Raw genomic sequence first — 23,108 nt, 5'->3', positions numbered from 1 at the left:
AAAATGAAGAATGAACTTACTCTTGCATATACCTGATTTTCATCGCTCCACCATTGGCGGCCATGCCTTCAGCTGCCTAGGCCCTAAGCTCTGGAATTCCCTTCCTAAACTTCTCCGCCACTCTACATCTCCCTTCTCCTTTAAGTCGCTCCTTAAAAACTACATCTTTGACCAAGCTTTTGGTCACGTGTCCTAATATCTCCTTATGTGGCTCGGAGTCAAATTTTGTCTGCTAACACTCCTGTGAAGCATCTTGGGAGGTTTTTACGACATTAAAGGCGTTATATAAATGCAAGGTGTTGTTGATGCAGACTGCAAGAAAAAAATCCACAAATTGAGTTAGCCCCCAATTCGATACCAAACATATTGCCAGAAACAGTTACATTTTTTTAAGTCATGCTGCTTTTGGAAAATTATTCTAAAAGGGTGCCCTGTGAATGGTCAGAAGTGTCAGTGAGAAGACAACAATATGTTTGTATTTTTACTTTTTGAGTAAAACTAACCTTATAACTTGTGCATCCAAGTTATAGCGAACTCACTTGTGACTGGTTTGTGAGGTGTACTTTTTTTTATTCGTTCATGGGATGTGGGCGTCGCTGGCGAGGCCGGCATTTATTGCCCATCCCTAATTGCCCCTGATAAGGTGATGGTGAGCTGCCTGCTTGAACCGCTGCAGTCCGTGTGGTGAAGGTTCTCCCACAGTGCTGTTAGGAAGGGAGTTCCAGGATGTTGACCCAGCGACGATGGAGGAACGGCGATATATTTCCAAGTCGGGATGGTGTGTGACTTGGAGGGGAACGTGCAGGTGGTGTTGTTCCCATGTGCCTGCTGCCCTTGTCCTTCTAGTCATGATGTGGAGATGCCGGTGATGGACTGGGGTTGACAATTGTAAACAATTTTACAACACCAAGTTATAGTCCAGCAATTTTATTTTAAATTCACAAGCTTTCGGAGGCTTCCCCCTTCGTCAGGTGAACGATGTGAAAATCGTTCACCTGACGAAGGGGGAAGCCTCTGAAAGCTTGTGAATTTAAAATAAAATTGCTGGACTATAACTTGGTGTTGTAAATTTGTTTACACTTGTCCTTCTAGGTGGTAGAGGTCACTGGTTTGGGAGGTGCTGTCAAAGAAGCCTTGGCTAGTTGCTGCAGTGCATCCTGTGGATGGTACACACTGCAGCCACTGTGCGCTGGTGGTGAAGGGAGTGAATGTTTAGGGTGGTGGATGGGGTGCCAATCAAGCGGGATGCTTTGTCCTGGATGGTGTCGAGCTTCTTGAGTGTTGTTGGAGCTGCACTTGTGCTATATAACTTTCCAAAATATTTAAATTCTAATCCAAAACCTATCATTTTATAGAACCCAAATTCTGTGGATGGTACATAGTAAAAATTGGTTATAGTGATTCATCCACAATGAACTTCATGAAGCAGAACCAATATTACAAGTAGCCTGACTCTATAACACAGAGCAGGGATTGCCTGTATTGTGCAATCTTAAAACATTCTCTTAAAAAAATCATTATTAGTAGCCATATTGACTATTGAGTCCAGAAGAGCTTTGTAAGGAACTTGAATATCGGAGCGGGGGGGAGGGGGGGGTGCGTAATGCATCATAATATGCCTTCAAAGGGCACTAACTGGCACAGGGGGTTAGCACAGTGTCCTTTCATTTCTGGGAGCTGAGTTCCAATCTTGTACAGAACACAGAATGTGAGCCTCTGTCTCTGCTGATTATAAGAAACTGACTGTAATTAATTCAGGCATTTTCAATCAAGATTTGAGTGGATGAAAATGTACAACACATAGCACTAATTGGAAAATCTTACTCAGGAAGGCCATCAGGAATGGCTGGTGTAGAAAATGGAAACACACAACTAGTGCAGTACGAGGTGACTTTCTATGGTTGAAGTTAGGGCTGTGGGGAGGGAGCGTTACCTTGTCACTCGTTTATTACCTTGACAATATTCCATTCCTCAGCACATGTTCTTCACCTGGATAAGCAGGAAAAAACAAATTACCCATATGACAACTGCATTTCAGTGAAATATTTAAATATTACAGTAATCATTTTATATACTTACTATCAAATCATTTTTAATTCGCTCAAGTCTACATCACTTACCATTGTTCAGTCTTCACACTCTAGCATGCTGCCTTGTAAAGTCTCCATACTATACAACACTGCCTTGTACAGCATTCAGTCCACACACTCTATCACAAAACCTCATGTCGGCAGATATTGGTGACAATCTGTTATTAACAAATATAGTTTAAATGATTTATTTTAATCTGGTGAATTATGTGAATATTTTATTTGTCTTTGCATCTAAAGGATGAGAAAAGGGAAACGACAGAAGTTGTGTGACAGTGAAAAATAAGTTTAAATTTGAAAGACTTCTACAAAATGTGCAATTTGTTCAAGTCGTATGTTGTTATTTTATGGTGTTAATGTAACTTCATAGTGATTGGTATTATTATTGAGATTAAGCTAGCGGCCTCTTACCTAGCAACAATGTCCCAGTTCTTTATACATATATGGACTCAGGTCATTCCACAGCAGATGAGATAACTGACTTATCTTGGTGCATCCCTAAAATAACCACAGTCAGTTAAAGCATCTGATTTAACTTGTTCCTAACACTGTGTTTGCACCCTGCAGTGGGGACAGATGTCACATAAATAGCCAAAGTGTACAGTTGAAGCAACCTAAAATTCTACCTGCACTTCTATGGGTTGGGGGGGGCGGGGAGAATTCAGTTCCCCATTTATACTTATCAATCAATATTATTCTATGCTTGTAGCATCCCACTACTCCCCCACGCATTTTTACAAATGAACTACCTTTACAGAATGACTGACCTGTAAAGAGGTATCACCATTGTTTTGACAGAGATTTTGTATGCACTTGACAAAGAGGAAAATAGTTTGATTGTTTGAGCTGATAAAATTCACCTGCTCAAAACAGTGTCCTGTTTCTTGTTTTACAAACCCACACATCCAACACCGAGTATAAATCAAGCTGTTAAGTCTGTCACTGTTCAATCATGCACTTTGGGAACAATATCTGAACAACTGTGATCATCAAATGTTAAATAATCAGAAGAACTATTACAGATCCTATTAGAAGGTTAATTTTAACCCTTTGAATACTGAAGTTCCAAGCTAATTTTCAAAATAGCTTCTGCTATTCAACATTCACAAAACCCTGGGCCCAGAATTTCCTGATCACAATTAGACAGAAATAACCCCAAAATTTACACTCTGTCTTTACACCGGTCTTGCCGATGACAACTTACATCAAAATTTCTTGAGAATCTTATTGAGAAATACAGGAACGTAAAACAAGCAGAAATCACTGTAAAAAAAAAACAGGGCTCGAGGAATGCGCAGAGCACCTTATTCCTTCTTTAAGTCTCTCCTTATCTTATAGATGTTATGAAAATTAAAATTTGAAGCTATCAAACAATCATTTATGCACAATAAGCACAGCGTGTTTAAGAAAATGCAATTGTGCGAAACTTTTTTATGTAACAGATTCTGACAGTAAAATAAAGCAGTCAAAGATATAGAAAACACAGTGCAGGTCTCAGTAAGGCGAAATAAAGAAAACATTAAAGAAAATCTCTTTAAAACATCAGAATGATGACTTCGGGTCCTGTTGCGCCTAAAATTTTAGGCAAAGTTTATGCCTGTTCAGAATAGATGTAAATGCAGGAAACTTGCATTCTCTGGTCTTTTGCATGGGGAGTGGAGCTATGTTAATGAGCTAAGTGGAGTTTTAGCAGACATAATTTTGGAGTGGCGCAAATGATCGAGGAAATTGACACGTAGCGAAGTTTCGGTGTAAAATCAGTTTAAATCAGTTACGCGCAAATTTCTTCAGAAATAAACAACGCAACTCTGCACTTATGCTGAAACTTTCCAGGAAATTCCGGGCCCATAACTTCAGTATCTAATGTTCTGTTTTAATTGGGACACCCTAACATTAAGCAGCACAGCTGAGCAAAGCAATAGTGGCATGCCAGAATCCTAAGCTAGCAAAATCAGCTGAATGCCAGTCCTATAGAAAACTATGTTCCTGCCCCAAACAGTGACCCAAATTCCATCCTTTCAACATATTGCTGATTGAAAGGTATGTTCAAAACTGATCCTCTGTGAGGCTTCATTGGTGAGCTTTCTTAACCAGAATTAAAGGACAAAATGGAACTAGAGAGGATCTTTATGCTCCCGATTTTATCTAAGAAAAATCAATGGCCAAAAAGTGTTGCAATTTTTTTATTGGTTAAAATGTGACTATAAACTACAAATGGATTACATTTCTTCCATCTTTAGGCAGAATTTTTAATTATATACATATATACAAATATAATAGTTAACATAAATATGCCTTCATACTGATAGTATTATCAATGTGATTGGAACAAAGTTTGAAATTTTTCATATCTTAAAATCGATGGTTTGAAATTACTGCAGGAAAGAGCTAAGGTAATAAAAACAGGCTGTGGCCAGACTTTCAAAGACAAATTAGAAATGCACAGGAGGTAAAACAACATCTGAAAGATAAAAGTTAGTCCTAATGAAAGGTTACACCCAAAATGTTAACCTGTCTTTCTCTTTCAGATGCTACCTGACCTGCTGTACATTTGCAACATTTCTGTTTTTATTTCAGATTTCCATCGTACAGTTTGTCTAAGTGTGTGAAATTCCTCCAGTTGATGATTTTAGCAGCATGAGTACAAAAGTAGAAAATCATGATTTTTTTTCCACTAAAATTATCAGGCGAAGGTCCATCTGTCCGTTATGTTCTACCCCAGGGCAGGTCCTAACTCAAGTCTCACTCTTGAGGTGCTTAAATCACTTACTAAGGAAGAGTAGCTGAGGTGGTTCCTCACGTTTTTTTTAATCTTCAGAGTACCTTCTCCTTAGTTGGCTGCAACCAAAGCTAAAGAGACCTTTTACAACGGGGGAGGGGGGGACCACCTGCACCCATCGGACACAAGTACCCCCGCTGGACATCAACCCAGTATTGGGGTCAGCGCTCCAGTCTCCATTTGCCGGGTCTGTCTGGAGCGGAGCCCAAACCCAACCCTTCTGATTCAGAGGCGGAAATACTACCAGTGAGCCAGTGGTCACTCCATCTAGATGTCAGTACCCCGGTGGATGTCAACCCAGTATTTAAAGACCATGGGGAAAATTTTAACTGGGAGCCGGGAAGAGGGTGGGGTGGGGTGGGGGGAATTCCTGACGGGAAACCTAGAAGTACATGTTGCCCGGACGTCCTTTCAGATTGACAGGCTGGCCGTCAGTCGGACGGGAGAACAGCCAAGGAACGGGTGCCAACAAGTCTTAGATCGGGGAGGGGGGGGGGTTAGATCATCAGGGGGTCGGAGGTCACTGAGGAGTCGGTCATCAGGATCAGGGAGGTCGGAGATCGGGCTGGGGGGGGGTCGGTCGATCCTCTTTGTGGGGTTGTGGCAGGTAGGCTTCTGCTCCTGCCCCTCCTGGCCCACAGGTAGTGCAACAAAGGCACTTACCTGCTGATGTGGGCCTTCTCGCCTCCTCTTACATGGCATGAAGTCGAAGGCCTGGGAATCCTGGCCTCCAGGAGTTAAAAATAAAAAAGCTGTCAAAATGAAGGCCTGCAGCATCCTCAAAAGCTTCCACCGACCGATCCGCCTCCTGGGAGTGGGTTGGTCATCCGTCCCTCGACCCACCCCCGTTAAAACCAGAAATGGGCAGTTTGGAGGCGGGTTGGGGTCGGGTTTTAGTATTTTACAATTTTTACCTTCCCACCCAGTCCCAACCTAACCGTTCGTGGGAATAAAATTTACCCCTATATTCTAGTCTCCGCTCGCTGTCTGGAGTGGGTCTTGAAGCCTTTGTCTTCTGACTCCTCCTATATCTTTTCAAAGTCAAATGGAGCAATGTGGTACAGTTCTGATATTCGATTACAACCCTAATTGTTCATATTTTCAATGATGACTGAAATCTCCACCTATCACAGCCCTTGCCATGTTAAGGCATAAAGAATGAATTTGCTTATATATAGCACTTTATCACATCTCTCAAACATTCCAAGTTGCTTCGCATAGAATGAATCATATTATTAGTCACTTCTTGTTATGGGGGTAAACACAACAGATATTTGTGTAGAGCAAGATCCTGGAAACAGCAATGAATAAATAATCTGTGGTAAAAACAGGAAGTGCTGGAAACGCTCAGCAGATCAGGCAGTATTTGTGGAGAAATGAAGGCAAGGTTAACATTTCAGGTCTATGATCCTTAGTCAGAAATGAATAGCTTATAAGGAGGAACAGAGCCAGGGAAAAGGGAGCGGGGAGAAAATGACCGCATACACGAGAAAATAAAAAGAATGATCTCTCCGCCAAGATAAAAAAAAGTAAGGTTTTTTCCTTTCAAATAATCTGTGGTGTTGGCTTGGCAGAATCCCTGCTCTCAAATAATGTCATGGGATCTGTAACAATATCCTGAGCCACCAGATGGGGCCTCCACTTAAAATCTCAATTGAAAGGTGGTACCTCTGGCAGTGCAGCATTCCCTCAGTACAATGCTGTCAGCCTAGATTATGTGCTCCAGTTCTGGAGTGGGGCTTGAACTCAACCTTTTGATTCAGAGGCTTCCAACTGATCAAGCTGACAAAGTAATAGCTGCCATGGAAGGAATTACAAACTTTAATTAACACAGAGAGATTTAAATGGTGATCAAAAAGGCTGATAAACCTAAACGGAGCCGAAAGTTTGAATTCTAATCTTTAACTCCCTCACTAAGACCTGTGGTCCATTTATACCGGCTTTAAATTGCTGCATTTTCATAGTTGTAGCTATGCCATGAAAGTTTTTAAGTGGCAGCTTTTGATCGACAACCGCAGTGTATGGCAGCTGTCCAGATATATCTGTTACATTGGTGACAGTTGAGCATAACGCAGCCCGACATCAGAAAAAGGGCAAAATGATGCTACTCTGCAGTTTCCAATCTCACCCACGCCACTTGCGAGATGTTGCTGTGCTGGGTCCGGGCACTTTCAGACACTGAGAGGAGGGAGACCTATCATGCATCTCATGCGCCTTCTAGTGGCTGATTTCAGAGTATCACTAGCACAGGTCTTAAGGCCAGAAATCCCACCCAAACCAAAATCCAGAAGGTGGGCTATTTGTCAGCTCTAATACAATGCAGGATGAATTCATGAGTGAGAAAATTAATTCGTGAGACCCTTCGGTCTTGGTGAACTATTTAAATAGATCTCACAAAGTTTATAAATATATGTGGTGATTGGTGAAAATTGGAATAAAATCACAGATCATTTAAGATTAGCTTTTTTTTTTGCCAGGGGAGTGTATGGCACAGGGAGACCCAAGAAAGCCATGAGGGGAAAATACCTGAGGGATTCTCACCTGGCAAGGTATAAAACAAATTTTGATATCATCACCTATATCGTTATCTGAGAGGCAAAAAAAGTGTAATGAGCCTTTTTCTATAGCGAATCAGTGTTGCACTTTGTACGTAATGTAATTGTAAACAATTTTACAACACCAAGTTATAGTCCAGCAATTTTATTTTAAATTCACAAGCTTTCGGAGATTTTCTCCTTCCTCAGGCAAATGTTTCAAGATCTCCAGTCCATCACCGGCATCTCCACATCATACGTAATGTAATGTATTTTGTAAGCTGATCATCAAAACATGAAAAAGTTTAATCTGGCCAAGATAAATTATAATAAATTTCGTGATTTTATTCCACTTTCTTTCTATCACTACTTAATTTTAAATTTTAAAAGAAAGACTTAGGTTCACTAGGACTTATGGCATTCAGGAGCTAACTATTCATTCATGAATTTACTGAGTATTGGAGCTGGCAGTAAAAATCCATGTTTAAGATTTTTACTTGGGAACAAAGCACTAGAGTTACTAGGATATCTAATCCACAGTGATAAATAAATCCTATCAACTTTTAGGGAAGTTGTTTGTCACTCCATTTGGGCAGGTAGAGCTTGGTATTGATATGTGCTTTAAGACTTAAAGTGCTGGAATAAATCTCAGTGCTGGGACTTCCTACTGAAATTAGTGGTGTATACAAACTGTGGGGTAATTCGATACTGCCTGTTCACAGTCTTTTCTAACTGGGCTCTGAAGCATGTTACTGCAGGAAGCTAGTTGTAGAGACGTGCTTAAAGTTCTTTATCTGCTAGCTTTTAGTGGACACCTGAGATCAGTGGGGTCAAGGGTCCAGTTTGAAAAAGAATGTTCTTGTGGAAGGGTGGAGAAAAAAACACCTTGAATTGTGCGATGCAACACAAATGCGACTGACGCAGAACATTGTTAAACACAGGCAAAAGTGTAAACACCAAGGGCTTAAGTGATATCTCCCCAGACTTATTTTAATTCACGCTGCTGTTGGGGGTTGAAAAAGTTATAAACAATCTTTGTGCGAGAGAGCTTGTATCTTTTAAGGAGCATCCAATATCCAGACAGTACGCAGTAAGATAATTCTACTGACAACTTTTCTTTAGTCAATTGATGTGACCATTTTTACTCTAAAGATATGTGTTTTTGTCTTATATATGTGGGTAATTTTGGGAGGCTCAGGACAGAGTGTTACTGACAATGGGATGAGTGCAGAGAATTGGAACCCGACCTTGCATGTCCAATTCAAAGCACACCCAATTTTCTGCGGTGCGAATTTTGGGGTCGGCAAAGAACTAGCAAGCAAAGTCCACATTTCTGTAAGGAAATTAAGCAAATTAGGTCCCACGCTAAATTTCACGTGTGTGGCTGAAACATTCAGACCTATAATCTTTCCTCGTGCATGAATGTTTAGATGATTTGATATTTTGAAAGTTTGAACTACAACGATACTATTCCAAAAAATCAATCTTTAAATAAATAATTTAATGCCGTTTCATAGCTCTGGTTTTGCAGTGTTGGGCTTCCAGCCAATTGGCTTGTGAATTCTAGGCTTGATTGACAGATAGGTTCTACCTCACTGGGAAATGTCCGCTAATTTTCAACCAGACTCCTTATTAGAACACAAAGTACCAAATGATCTATATCTGAGGAAGGAGAGACTCATTAAAGACCAGCATACCTCTCCAACAGAAGCTATGGTATTTGCATACTTGTAGTCTTTCCATGCGATATTTGCTTAGAATTACCTTCTGATGGTGCAGATATCACTGTGACTTGTAGCAACAGTATAATATTTTAATATTTAAAATATATGTATATTTAAATCCATTGCAGCCTAAACTGCTTTTGCCTGCAAATGCAGAATCACAATACTCTTCAAACTGCTGGAAAATGTACCAAAAATGTCAAAAATCAAATTTTCACGAGGATACTTTAGGTTTCTTTCCCTATATTACAACTGATGGATTATTGGATATAGCTGCAGCTTAAGTCATATTAAGTTCATATCGCACTGCACTCCCTTTGTAATTATTTCTTTTCATATGTCATGCATGAAGGTTTTTACAGAAAAACAAATTGAATTGCAGAATGTGATCCCAAAACACTAATAAAAATCCTGTAATCCAGTGTAATAAAGAAGAATTTACTTTATTCAGTAGTCTTGAAAGCTTTGGTTATAGGCTCTTATTCAGAGCTATTTTTCAGTCGTATGTTGTATTTTGAATTGTCAGCTTCTTTGAATTGTCAGCTTTTTGGAAACTGTTCATCGGTGTTTCTGAGTTTTGTAGGCTGACATATATGTGTTATTGTCCCTCACTACAAATGTCCAGCTTCCTTGAATGAATGGAGAACTGTTGCAAAAAATGGTTCATAGAAGAATGGCAGGCATCTCCTCTTTAAAGGGGAGTAGCAACCCTTTAAGTACTGCTGGCTCATCCAATTTTCCAACTTGTAGCCACCCAGCTTCCAGGCCCACCTCCTAATGTGTACATTTTCTATCCACAGGGGGCCTGTCAAAATTTTGAAAAACCAGTCCTTCCTGCTGTTGGTGCAGGCGCACAGGCCATGGGCAGGCATTGCCCTGATTTTAACAAACTCGCAAAATCAAGGCTATTGTTTATATTGCACTGTATATTCCCCCCAAAAATTGTCTTTGGTTAACTCAATTTTGTTGCTTAAACTTCATAGACAATTAAGTTGTTGGCACCTTCCCATTATTCTTTGAATGAGATAATCACCAATGATCCACCTACCTGTTCAGGTGGATGAAAAATCTCATAGTGCTATTTGAAGAAGAGCAGGAGGTTCTCTTAATGTACAACATTCAGCCCTCAATACCACCGAAATAACAATGCAACTGCTTGTTTGCCTCATTGCAGTTTATGGGACATTGTTGGTATAAAAGGACTGCCACCTTTCCCTACAGATGGTGACTACAATCCAAAAGTAATTCATTGTATGCAGCGCTTTGCGATGTTTTGATGACCTGGTTTAATTCTGTATTGATGCAAGTATTTTTAGAGTTATCAGGTGCAAACAGGGAGGCAAATTTGAGTAGCATCAGTGCCAAGGTACATATAGGCACCTTTGTATACATGCATACTCTTCCTTGATACAAGGCATGAACACAATGTAAATGTTCATTTGCTACACCCTCAGGGAGGTGAGCTGCAAAGCATGCAAAAAGCATTGATTTTATTTTTCTAACTGTTCTTGATGCATTCACTGGAAGCTGCAAGGCACATTTACAGTCCGGGCGATGATACATACATGCCAACCTACAAATGAACCTCCTCAACATCATCATTGTACTTACTAGAGGAATAGCTGATTTATTTTATTTGTGCCATTCTGGAAATGCTAATTTGAAAATTGGCTTTTTTTTATTTGTTTGGTGCAGCTTTGCAGCGAGGCATGTTTGTGTGGCACTGGTTCACTTACTGGTTTATGTTGAAACTATGTTGATTATCATGTTTCAGGATTTTTGGACCAATTTTTGCACAGAAAGGATTAGAAAAAGAGTAATGGTGTTTTAAAGCATAATGTACTACTGCAAGGTTAAAAAAAAGTGAGTCTGGGACATAGGTAGGTAAGATGCTAAACAGTTAGGCCCCAGTACGTAACATTTGATGATCAGTGGAGGTGGTCTTGGGTGTTCAGTTATTGAGGGGCCTGTGCAATGGCTCTCAGGGTGCCGCCATACACAGGCTCCAGCGGCAGGATGAAATATTTTGCCAAAAGCATTTTTATTTTCTAAAAGCAGCTCCGGTTACTGCTGAGGCCCATCACAGCAAGCCTCCATCACCGGCACCCCCCCCCCCACACCTCCCCAGTCTGGCAAGACTCCCCGGCAAAGGTTGGGGACCCCATCTCCAGATCTCCAGTATGTAAATGATCCAGGTTGGGGCATCTCCGTGGCAGACTTTAGGCCTGTTAATTTCTCTCCTGAGCCCTCTAGTCTGTGCTCATAGTCTCATTCAGACAATGGTGTTCTTGGAACAGGTTGCTCAGGAAACTGAAATGCCTAAAAACCTCCTTTAGCCTTGGCCTTTCACCAAAGTCAGTCAGAAACAGTAGTGCAACAGGAGATTTATTCTTCAAAATAGTCTTTAAATACTTTCTCGCTGTAGTTCTGATAGAAACCTCCAAAGACTGTCTGTAATGCGTAATATATTGGGGCAAAGGTCATCTACCACTGAAGCTGAAGTGAATAGAGACAAATTCTTTCTGACAAAGGTATCACTGATCCGTCATGTATATAAATCAGTAAGGCTAACTGCTTTTTTCGTACCTACAGGCACCGTTGATCTCTACTCTTCCTGTCCTATAATAATATCCACAAACCATGTGAAAAGTGGACAACCCTACTCAGTGAGATTGAGCAAGGAGGCACTTTTCGAAAAGTCACTTCTGTCAGACAGGGATTTGTCTACAGCTGTAGCCAAATGTTTTCAGAGCTTAACTACAGTGGAACCCTGTCAACATCAACTCAGTTCTGCCAAAGAAACAAATGTCCATGCGCAGTAAAATGATCCTATCCTGGATGAAATTGATATCTAAAAATAGATGGCAGCATCTGAGAAAACATATGTTCTGCAAGGATCAGGTCGGTCAGAAAAATCTGATTGCTAATAGGGTTAAGAGGGAAGTGATCTTAAAAGTGTTCTATTGTAAGGATGAAGTGAAATTTAATTCAAACTGAACTCACCTGCAGTAAAAATAACCAGGAACAACTTGTCTAGTTTCTTGAAGTCTAACCATTTATAACCCCATATAATACTTGATGCTAATCCCACTGGGCTAAAGGGATTGTCCATTCCTGTTCCGCTACTGTATCCAGTTGTAGGTCATTCTGACAGTAAATGTAACACATTAATGGTTCAAATTTCCATTAGATCGTTGTAAAATAAATTCAGTGTTCCAATCATCACAGCAGTTTAAGTACATTGACTCACTTAGGGGTCGAATTCCTCTTTTAAAGAAAAGTGGGAGAATGTCTGCTTTCTCTACAACTAACGGTCATCTAATGAAATCACGTTTTCAGTAGAAAGAAGCATTAGTGTTCTATGCCTCTAGCCCTGGTGTGCAAATCCACACATTCCCACAATGTTGTCATTGGGCTGTTAATCACAGAGAAAATCAAGCATTCTCCAATTCTTCCAAAGAGTGGTTCCAAGTTTCTTTTCGAATTGTTATTGTGTCGTATGTGCATCTCTGTATAAACACTCCTGCTGTTCCTAGCCCAACTATCAGAACTGTATCTTGAATCTATTTGATATTAGTCTTAACTTGTTATTTGCATCTTGTCATATAATTCAGTTGTGTTGGAAAATTAACTACCATCAAGAATACGCCACAAGACATGTGCATCATCTAGCATTTTCTGTTTTTATTTATGAGCATCACCATGTTTTACCACAGCAGTGATCGTTTAATATATGTGTGGACAGTTACTGGAGGTTGTCAATAACTTGAACCTTCTAATTTATTGTTATCTAATCATATTTAAAACGATGTTATCACCACTTTAGAGAGATTTTTGATCATCTGTAAAAGTTTCAAATGACACTGCATTGGCAGAGTTTTGCTATAGTAGACCCAACATCTCATTCAGTAGGAATGTTTGCAATGTGTTTGTTTCGCAACAAACTTCAGTAATTTATGAAGGCAGATGTAATCAGCAAAGCGATGGCATCACTGAGTCAACTGCGGGACTTTTACATTGCCTTTTAGCTCCCAGAAGAGCTGTGCTCTAGCAGACATCTGCAACCTCTGAACCATGCTCTTTTTTTTATTACCCTTGCATAGCACTGGATGCTGGTTGAAAAGCCAATCAGAAAGATGCACTTGCTTACTACACCTCTAATCTCTGTTCTCTAGACCCACCAAAGGTTGGATCCCATGCACCACCTAAAGTGCAGAGTGTCACCTGTTTTGTTAGTACGATATGCCATTTACTGCAGGAGTACCACATCAGTGTCAGCAGTGACACACTAGCAGTGGAGAAGTGCCTAAACCATAACACTGCTCATTCCTCTGTTTACAAGCCTGGTTAAAACATTTATCCCATTTTGTACGATGGTAGATGAGCTTCCTAGTATCTGGAGTGTGGAGTTGGAAACGGTGCCTTATGCAGAAAGAATTGTTAGGACAGAGGTGAAACTCATTGACTTCCAATGCATGGAATGGTAGGACATGGATTGATTTTATAAAAATGCATTCAAAATACAATCAAATGTATTCTGGAATGAAAAGGGATTGAGATTGAAAGATAAGTTTAGATAGTGGGTAAGTGGAGGGGTTGGTCTATCAAAAATGCTTGGACTACACTAGAGTGAAATCTAATTTGCATGTTGTATAGTTTCCACTGTCATATTAGTTATGCATTTAGATATTTTAAATATATTAACTACCGTTGGAATGCTGCTGTACCTTGGTGCTTAAAACCAGGCATTCTTACATTATGATGTGATTGTTGTAATAAATCATAAGGTGATGACTTGGGCTGCCAAGTTGTCTAACTGCTGTCAAACATATTCACAGCACTGGCTGACATCATGTCCTTGTGATTTCTCTTCAGCTGTCCCACCAATGCCACTCTACTAGAATTACAGGGCAAGTTTCTAAGTTTACGCTTGGGCCCCAGGTCACCAGGATGCAAGCATATGACTGGGTGATTTAAAACACCAACCGTGCTGTCACATCAGAGGCAGATGCTGAGGGGCTGGCAACAAGACTCTAGTTATAAATGGAAGGTGACCTCATTCAGACACACTGTAATGTGGTGACACCCATCTATGGAGGCAACTCTCTGATGAATATGACATTTAAACCATCATGAATTATTATCGATCAAACGTATGACAGTTCGCATTTACTAAACAATCTAAATCTGCCTAAGGGCAGTTTATGTGGCTGTTTAGCATTTGTTTTTGCCTTGAGTACAGAATGAACTCTTCTTGACCCTATACATACATCTAAACCGTTTTCATCCAAGATGGCTCCATAGAGTCCTTTAGGATCCTTACTCATTCTTTGCTGTTTTTATTTCCTATTCCTGAAGGAGTACTAACATTAAAAATGCTTTCCAAGAGCTAACTGCACTTCAGGCATTCTTTTGCTTGACAGCAGAGGAACTACTGCAAAATCCTTGGATGCCATTTACAATTGGAAAAATTGATGCTGAATAATCTGAAGTCCTAACTTGCAATTACTTGAAGTCCAAGGTACAACTTTTGTTTGAACTGTTTCATTCTTTCACTGGTGTAACTTTATAACTGTAGCTATGGGATGGCATTAACTTGCACTAAAGTTGGTAATGCTTTGTGGGAAATTTATTTTTATTAAATTTTTTCATACTAAAATTCAGATTTTGCAACATAAATTTTTACTCTAAATGTGAAGTTGGCTCTCTAGGAATTGCTTTTGGCTCTGGTGTCCATACAGTTTGGATTTTTGTGAACTGTGTATCTCCCTAGATTGTCAGGAAAGTGGTTGCATACTTCTGTCCCTAATAAATTTCTAAACAGCTGATGCATAATTTTATATATATATATATATATATATATACACACACAAACACACAGGCAGATTAATATGCCAATGTCAATAGAGGAAATGGACAAACCTTAATCATCTCATGAGACATTTGGGTGAACCATCATGAAAGCAGGATATACACAATGAAGGTGCATGATCTCAGAGGAATATTTATTATTTCCGTTGTGAATAGGTGTCTGTTTTAATGGGTACTCTAACCCAAATCCAAACCAACCTGGATTGGACAAGATTCAGATTGTCGCAAAATTACACAAAATGGTCAAATTGGGTCGCTTTGAGACCTGAATTAAGTTTGACTCCCACCTCTCTCAAGTTTCCAGAAATTATCATACAAAATGCACTGCTTAAGGAAATGGACAGCATGGTAGAATTCAAGATAGAAAGACCATCATTTAGAAATTGCAGTTGGTGTCCTATTTGTGGATTGGCCATGGATTATTAATAGTTTTTGGAAGTAACAAAAGCTGCTGGTTCACACACGATTTTGGTGTCTTCAATCTGTGAGCTAAATCTCCCACACAATGGGCCAGCCAATGAAAAGGGAAAACCACTAACCCTTTACATGAGCTGTGAACTTCAATTAGGAAGCATTTAAATAGCTTCACTGGTTATGAGAAGGCAAACACAGAGACGTTCACTGAGAAAAATTGCTGTACAATGGACAGTAGAGTGAAAGAAGTCAATGTTACTGACAATACCTTGGAAGCCTACGACAAAGAGTTGGGGATAGGAGCTACACACTTTAGGGCACTGATAACCAGCCCCAGAAGTGGCTGGTGTGTCAGACATGGGAGGAAGTGACAGTAAGCTGCAGAACCAAAGTCCCAGATTTAATTGACTCACATGCCAGTCCCTTACAATTCACACCCCATGAAGGCCTGGAACATCAGAATCCCAGTGGGCTGTAAGTGAAACCCTGCAGGCAGTTCGTCAATGGAAAAGAAAACCTGGCAAGGTGTAAAACAGGCTGCCGATTCGCTATTGCCTGTGTGTCGTCCGGCGATTAAAGTTAAAATTATCCCCTTCGTCCTTCCACAAGGCAATCATTTAGAAGAAGTGGTAAGTTAGATGTCAAACATCTGGGGGAAATAGCACAAGCACCAAGGTACCGCATCATGTTAACTCAAGCTGCCATTATCAACATACTAGTATATAAATGCACTATACTTGATTTGAACATCATGCTGAGCATTTATCATCGGTTACAATATAATGGCCATCTATCGTAAGATGGCAATAGATGCTATTTGAAAAACTGAGCAGGAATGTGTAGGACAAGGTGTTTTGCGCACAGCTACTTTGCAGATGTGGTATGCTCTTTTAGGAATTAGTGCAGTTGTATTAGAATTAATACATTGTACACCGGCCTTCCTTGCTGCATTGTTGCTGCCACTGCTAATTCCTCATTGGCATTTTCTCCTCTTACTCGAGCAGGGTCTTTCCATCGCAGCCATCATGCTGAGGCCTCTTCTCGGGACAAAGTTAAGGAGAATGCAGCAGGCAGGAATTATTCTGGAAACCTTGGTTCGGGGTAGGAAATGACACATTTTATTGCAAGGCTGCCTCTAATTGGTCCAGACTTGTGAAGCAAAGCTTTTAAGATACCAGTGGTACATTCAATAATAGTATGGTCATAGCTCGAGCTTCATTGTACCTGTGCACTACTTCTGTCCATTGGTGCATAGGGTACATTTGGTCTCCCTTGACTCATTCTTCACTGTCCCTTCATTTTCCAAAAAGGGTGGCATGGATGCAGTGTGAGGCGATGCATGTTGATAAACAAAGTTAACAGCAGTAATTCTACTCTGAATGTATACGCTTGATGTGGGCATGGTCTTGTGGAAGAGCAGAAGGACTTGGGAGCATAGGGTCACAGGACATCAAAGGCAGCACCTCAGATTGATAAGACTGTTAACAAAAAAGCTAATGGGATTGCAGGTTTTATCTCGAGGTATAGAATATAAAAGCCAAGAGGTAATGATGAGCCTATATAAAACCTTACGAAGACCGCAGTTAGAGTACTGTGTGCAATATTGGGCCCCACGCTATAGGAAGGATAACAAGGCTTTAGAGAGGGTACAACACGGATCCACTAGGACGCTGCCTGGTATGATGAAATACAAATACAAAAAAAAGACGTGAAATGTTTTTTTTATGTTAGAAAAACGCAGATTACAGGCAATATGATAGAAGTGTTTATGAAAGGATGGGCCAAGGTAGACAGAAGCAGACTGTTTCCAGTAGTTGAGGGGTCAAGAATGAGGGGCCACAGAAACAACATTAAGTGTTAAAGATTTAAACAGAACCATAGAACCATAGAAAAGATACAGCAGAGAAGGGGGCCATTCGGCCCATCGTGTCCGCGCCAGGTTGAAGAACAACCAGGTGCCCATTCTAATCCCACCTTCCAGCATCCGGCCGGTGCCCTGCAGCTTACAGCACTTTAGGTTCAGGTCCAGGTACTTTTTTAAAGAGTTGAGGGTCCCTGCCTCTACCATCAATTCGGGCAGTGAATTCCATACACCCACCACCCTCTGGGTAAAAAGTTTTTCCTCATGTCCCCTCTAATCCTTCCGCCGATCATCTTAAATCTATGCCCTCTAGTTCTTGAACTCTCCGCTAGGGGAAACAGGTACTTCCTGTCTACTCTATCTGGGCCCCTCATAATTTTGTACACCTCAATCAAGTCACCCCTCAGCCTCCTCTGCTCCAAGGAAAACAGCCCCAGCCTATCCGATCTCTCCTCGTAGCTGCAATTTTCAAGCCCTGGCAACATTCTTGTAAATCTTCTCTGCACTCTCTCCAGAGCAATTACTTCCTTCCTGTAATGTGGTGACCAGAACTGCGCACAATACTCCAGCTGTGGCCTTACCAGCGTTTTATACAGTTCCATCATTACATCCCTGCTTTTGTATTCTATACCTCGGCTAATAATGGAGAGCATTCTGTATGCCTTCTTCGCAACCTTATCTACCTGTACTGCCACCTTCAGGGACCTGTGCACATGCACTCCAAGGTCTCTCACTTCCTCTACCCCTCTCAATATATTCCCGTTTACTGTGTATTCCCTTTTACTGTTTGCCCTCCCTAAGTGCATTACCTCACACTTCTCCGGATTGAACTCCATTTGCCACTTTTCTACCCACTCCACCAACCCAAGTATCTTCTTGGAGTCTGCGGCAATCCTCTTCACTATCAACTACACGGCCAATTTTTGTGTCGTCTGCAAATTTGCCAATCACGCCCCCTACATTCAAGTCCAAATCATTAATATATACCACAAACAGCAAGGGACCCAACACTGAGCCCTGTGGCACATCACTGGAAACGGATTTCTATTCGCAAAGACATCCAGCGACTTTTACCTTTTGTTTCCTGTTACTGAGCCACTTTTGGATCCAATTCACCACATTTCCCTGTATCCCATGGGCTTTTACCTTTCTGATCAGTCTGCCATGTGGGACCATGTCAAATGCCTTACTAAAATCCATGTTGACAACATCCACTGCACTACCCTCATCAATCCTCCTTGTCACTTCCTCAAAGAATTCAATCAGATTTGTAAGGCATGACCTTCTCTGAACAAATCCATGCTGACTATCCCTGATTAAACCATGCCTTTCCAGTGACAGTTTATCCTATCTCTCAATATTGATTCTAATAGTTTGCCCACCACCGAGGTAAGACTGACCGGCCTATAATTATTCGGCCTTTCCCTCGTACCCTTTTTAAACAATGGTACTACGTTTGCAGTCTTCCAGTCCTCCGGTACCTCCCCTGTATCTGGTGAGGATTGGAAAATGATCCTCAGAGGATCCGCTAGTTCCTCCCTGGCTTCCTTCAATAACCCAGGAAACAATCCATCCGGCCCTAGTGACTTATCAACTTTCAAGGATTCCAGTCCCTCTAATACTTCCTCTCTCGTTATGTTTACCTTATCCAATATTTCACACCTCTCCTCTTTAACTACTATGTCCAGATCATCCCTTTCCTTTGTGAATATGGAGACAAAATATTAATTTAAAACCCTACCCGCATCCTCTGCTTCTACACACAAGTTACCCTTATCATCCCTGATAGGTCCCATCTTTTCCTTAGCTATCCTCTTATAACTTGGTGTTATAAAATTGTTTACAATTGTCAACCCCAGTCCATCACTGGCATCTCCACATCTTAGCTATCCTCTTGTTCTTAATGTACTGATAAACCATCTTTGGGTTTTCTTTAATCTTACTAGCTAATATTTTTTCATGCCCTCTCTTTGCTCTCCTTATTTCCTTTTTTACGTCATCCCTGTACTTTCTATACTCGTCTAGGCTTTCTGCAGTATTTACTTTTCTGTGACAGTCATAAGCTTTCTTTTTCTGCTTTATCTTGCCCCATATACTTCTAGTCAACCAGGGGGCTCTAGATTTGGCAGTGCCACCCTTTTTCTTTGAGGGGATGTGTCTGCATTGTACCTGTAGAATTTCATTTTTTAGTGCCTCCCACTGGCTTGCCACTGATTTCTCCTCAAGTAGTTGTGTCCAGTCCACTTCTGCCAAATCACCTCTTAGTTCTGTAAAATTTGCCTTCCCCCAATTTAAAACGTTTACTCCTGATTTAACTCTGTCCTTTTTCATAATAATGCTAAAACTTACTGAATTGTGGTCACTATCCCCAATATGGTCACCCAATGTCACTTCACCCACTTGCCCATCTTCATTTCCCAGGACTAAATCTAGAATTGCATCCCCTCTTGTTGGGCTTATCACGTACTGGCTAAAAAAGTTCTCCTGGACACCGATCAAGAATTTTGTGTCCTCTGTGCCCCTCACGCTGTTTGAATCCCAGTTGATGTTAGGGTAGTTGAAGTCCCCTACTATAATTGCCCTCTTATTTTTGCACTCAAATTCCTACATATTTGTCCTTCTATCTCCCTTTCGCTATTCGGGGGTCTATAGTACACTCCTAGTAGTGTGACTGCCCCTTTTTTATTTCTTAGCTCAACCCATATGGCCTCGATTGATGATCCATTTAGCATATCATCCCTTCTCACAACTGTAATTGATTCTTTAACCAATATTGCTACCCCTCCTCCTTTTTTATCACCCACTCTATCCTACCTAAAAACTCTATATCCAGGGATACTGAGCTGCCAATTATCCCCCTCTTTAAGCCAGAGGGCGGGAGAAACTTCTTTACACAGAGAGTTGTGTGGAATTCACTTCTAGGGTTAGTGGTTGAGACAGAAACTATGTCGGCATTCAACATTAGATTGGATATAATGGATAGAGGAAAATGAGTTGCAGGGATATGGGAACGGGATGGGTAAATGCGATCAGAACTATTTGCTCGCAGGGAGGGTAAACACTGACATGGGCTGGTAGGGCTAAATGGTCTTTATCCATGTTGTAACTTCTATGTATTTCTATGTGTATTAAGTTTCTGTTTAGAAGCTCAGGGTTTTCATGACTGCTGTTTTGGGTGGATGTGGAGAGCCTATATCAATCCAAACTGTTTCTAGTAGCTAAGGCCTTGAAATTATTCACAGGTTCAACTGTAGGAAAATTGGAACCAGCTGCCATTTTGATTGGCAAACATTAAAATCTACAAAAAAGCATTAAAATATTTCCTGCCAAAAGAAGAAAATAACTCCTAAATATCTTAGGCCTTGAAATTACACCATGAGATAATTGTGTAGAAGCACTTAACATTTGTATGAAATTTCTTCCTCTACTATTTTAACTGAGGCATTAACCCAGCATTAACCCATTTATTTTAAACAGATGATGCTTTCATTAAAATAGCAGAGGAAGGCATTTGACGTGAACATGTTAAGCATTCGTACAACATTATCCTACAGCCATTTCAAGACCTTAATGATTTAAGGAGATATTTTGGCAGGAAATAGCTTTTATGTTTTTTTTATAGATTTTAATGTCCGTCAATCAAAATGGCAGCTGGTCATAATTTTCCTGCACTTGATTCATGAAACGCAAATTTGATAGGGAACAGCAGAAAAGCAGTCAATCATGATGCACCTATATAAATGCTACTTTCTCACTTAGGCATCTAAGTTGTCATTTAACTGGTAGCTTGTCCAGCAATGCATAATCCATGGGGAGAACAAAACTGTACAGTTAAGTCTTAGTCTCCAATTCATAAAGCTGAATGACTGAAAAAGGGACGTACTGGTATATGATATAGTGGTGAAAAGAATTCTTCTTTTTGACGCTGCAGGGCAACTAGCTACAATTTAACATAGAAGCATAGCAAAATGTGACAGACTATGTAAACTTGGAATCTAATAAGGACCCCAAAGGACGTCTGGAAGAAATTTCACAATGTAAAAGATCACAAAAGTATGCCTACATTACTAATGTGCAGTATCAACAAAGGACAGCATAGGCGCGGTGGATGTACATATATCTGAATTATAAATGTAAAGGTCTCATTTTTACTGAGAGTTAATAATGAATTTATTTCATTGTGAGAAAGTATCCTTTCCTGATATGGGCATAATTGAACATAAGTACACATAAATTCAAAGGGCTTCCTTGACAAAAATGAAGCATTTTGTCTATGAGATTTTATATTATTGACCTCTTTCTTGTCGTTGTGGTAGCTTTGGAGCTGAAATGAGGTTCAGTTGAAGGAATGAAATAAAGAAAGACTTGCATTTATATAGCGCCTTTCATGACCTCAGGACGTCCCAAACTGCTTTACAACCAATGAAGTACTTTTGAATTGCAGTCACTGTTGTAATGTGGAGAACTCCAATTGGCTGATGTACATCAGAACCTTGGTCCAGAGACAATGTGGCGATAAACTGCTGCTCTGAGGCCAAGTGACTTTGTTATGTTAAGTCATTTTGTATTGATATCACTGATAGCTGCTGGCTTTGTTCTGAAACAATCCAGTCTCACAGGCCAACCAATGCTAGATACAGTTTAAACCTGGTAGGGTGCTAAGTTTTCCCTTCAAATCTATTGGCCCACAGGAGGTGCAGGCTCGGCCTACAAGCATTGGTTGTATTTGAACTGTGCGAATGTTTAACCGCCTAATATAGTTATGATGGATACATTTGTAATTTACTTTGTTTCAGTCTATGTTCAAAGGATTTGTACACTGTGAGACTTTGTTGTGCACAAATTCGCTGCTTCATTTCTCTACATTACGACAGTGACTACACTTCAAAAGTACTTCATTGGCTGTAGTGTGCTTGGGGCATCCTGAGGTTGTGAAAGGCGCTATATAAATGCAAGTTCTTCCTTTCTATAAGTGCAAGTTGTTATTGTTCATTATGTTTACAGGGTTACGGGCAGTAAATTTAAAGGGCTAGGTTTTAACTCAAAAATATCGAAATTTCAAACTCCCAATTCACTGCTCCGATTGCTAAAAGAAAAAGTGACACATAATAGAAGGTTACAGGCTGTAACAGGTGAAACCATAAACTGCCTAATTTGCTGGCCCATTTCCTCAGCCGTTGTTTAATTTGCTGACTTGCTCCTACAAAGTTCAATTTTATTTCTTCAGTTGCATTTCATTTAATTGCTTAATTGGCTCATTTGTTCTCTTCCTCTCCCCACCCCCCCCCCAGCCAGATTTTATTTATGCAGCAATCCTCACCAGCCAATTAAACCCTGATTGATCTCAGGTTCTATTTACTTAACAATTAAAAACTTTGCACTCTTAAAGGGATATTGCTCTTCCGTAGCAGCAGAATAATAGATTTAGCATGTGTTTGTGTCAGTCGCACTTAGTTAATGCATTTGCTGGTGTGCTCCCCTTAAAGCCAAGTTAATTTCCTCAGTCACCATTTACTCAATTGATTCATTCACAGAAACTTGATTTCCTTTAATTAATTTATTATTTGCTAGTCTGCTGAAGACCGATTAAATTAATTAGTTCAGGGGATTTCAATTAAAAGTTGGATTCATTTTTTGAAGATTTCAAAAAAATAGCAAACACCTTAGTGGCAGGAGAGCTGAGAGATAAGGTTTAGAGGCCACACTGCACCACCTGGCATTGAGTGGCCTGTACAGTAAGTAATTGTAAGTCTATTCTGGATTTCACATGGTTACACCCAGGAATAACTCAAATTAAAAGTGATGCTAGGTGTTTCCAGGCGTGACAAAATTATG

General features: G+C 40.3%; 1 long non-coding RNA gene across 1 annotated transcript in view; it reads right to left on the bottom strand.

Annotated features, from left to right (window-relative positions):
• The window catches only part of LOC137342665 (uncharacterized), a 78,724-nt gene that overhangs the window by 26,949 nt on the left and 28,667 nt on the right, over positions 1–23,108 (bottom strand). Inside the window, exon 3 of the long non-coding RNA XR_010967317.1 lies at positions 1,953–1,989. This is a non-coding gene — a long non-coding RNA (uncharacterized lncRNA). The remainder of the gene's footprint in view (positions 1–1,952; positions 1,990–23,108) is intronic.

Source organism: Heptranchias perlo, chromosome 26, assembly GCF_035084215.1.
Source record: "Heptranchias perlo isolate sHepPer1 chromosome 26, sHepPer1.hap1, whole genome shotgun sequence".
NCBI classification, from domain to species: domain Eukaryota; kingdom Metazoa; phylum Chordata; class Chondrichthyes; order Hexanchiformes; family Hexanchidae; genus Heptranchias; species Heptranchias perlo.
The sequence above is the reverse complement of the archived record's forward strand: the minus strand, read 5'-3'. Positions and strand labels throughout refer to the sequence as shown.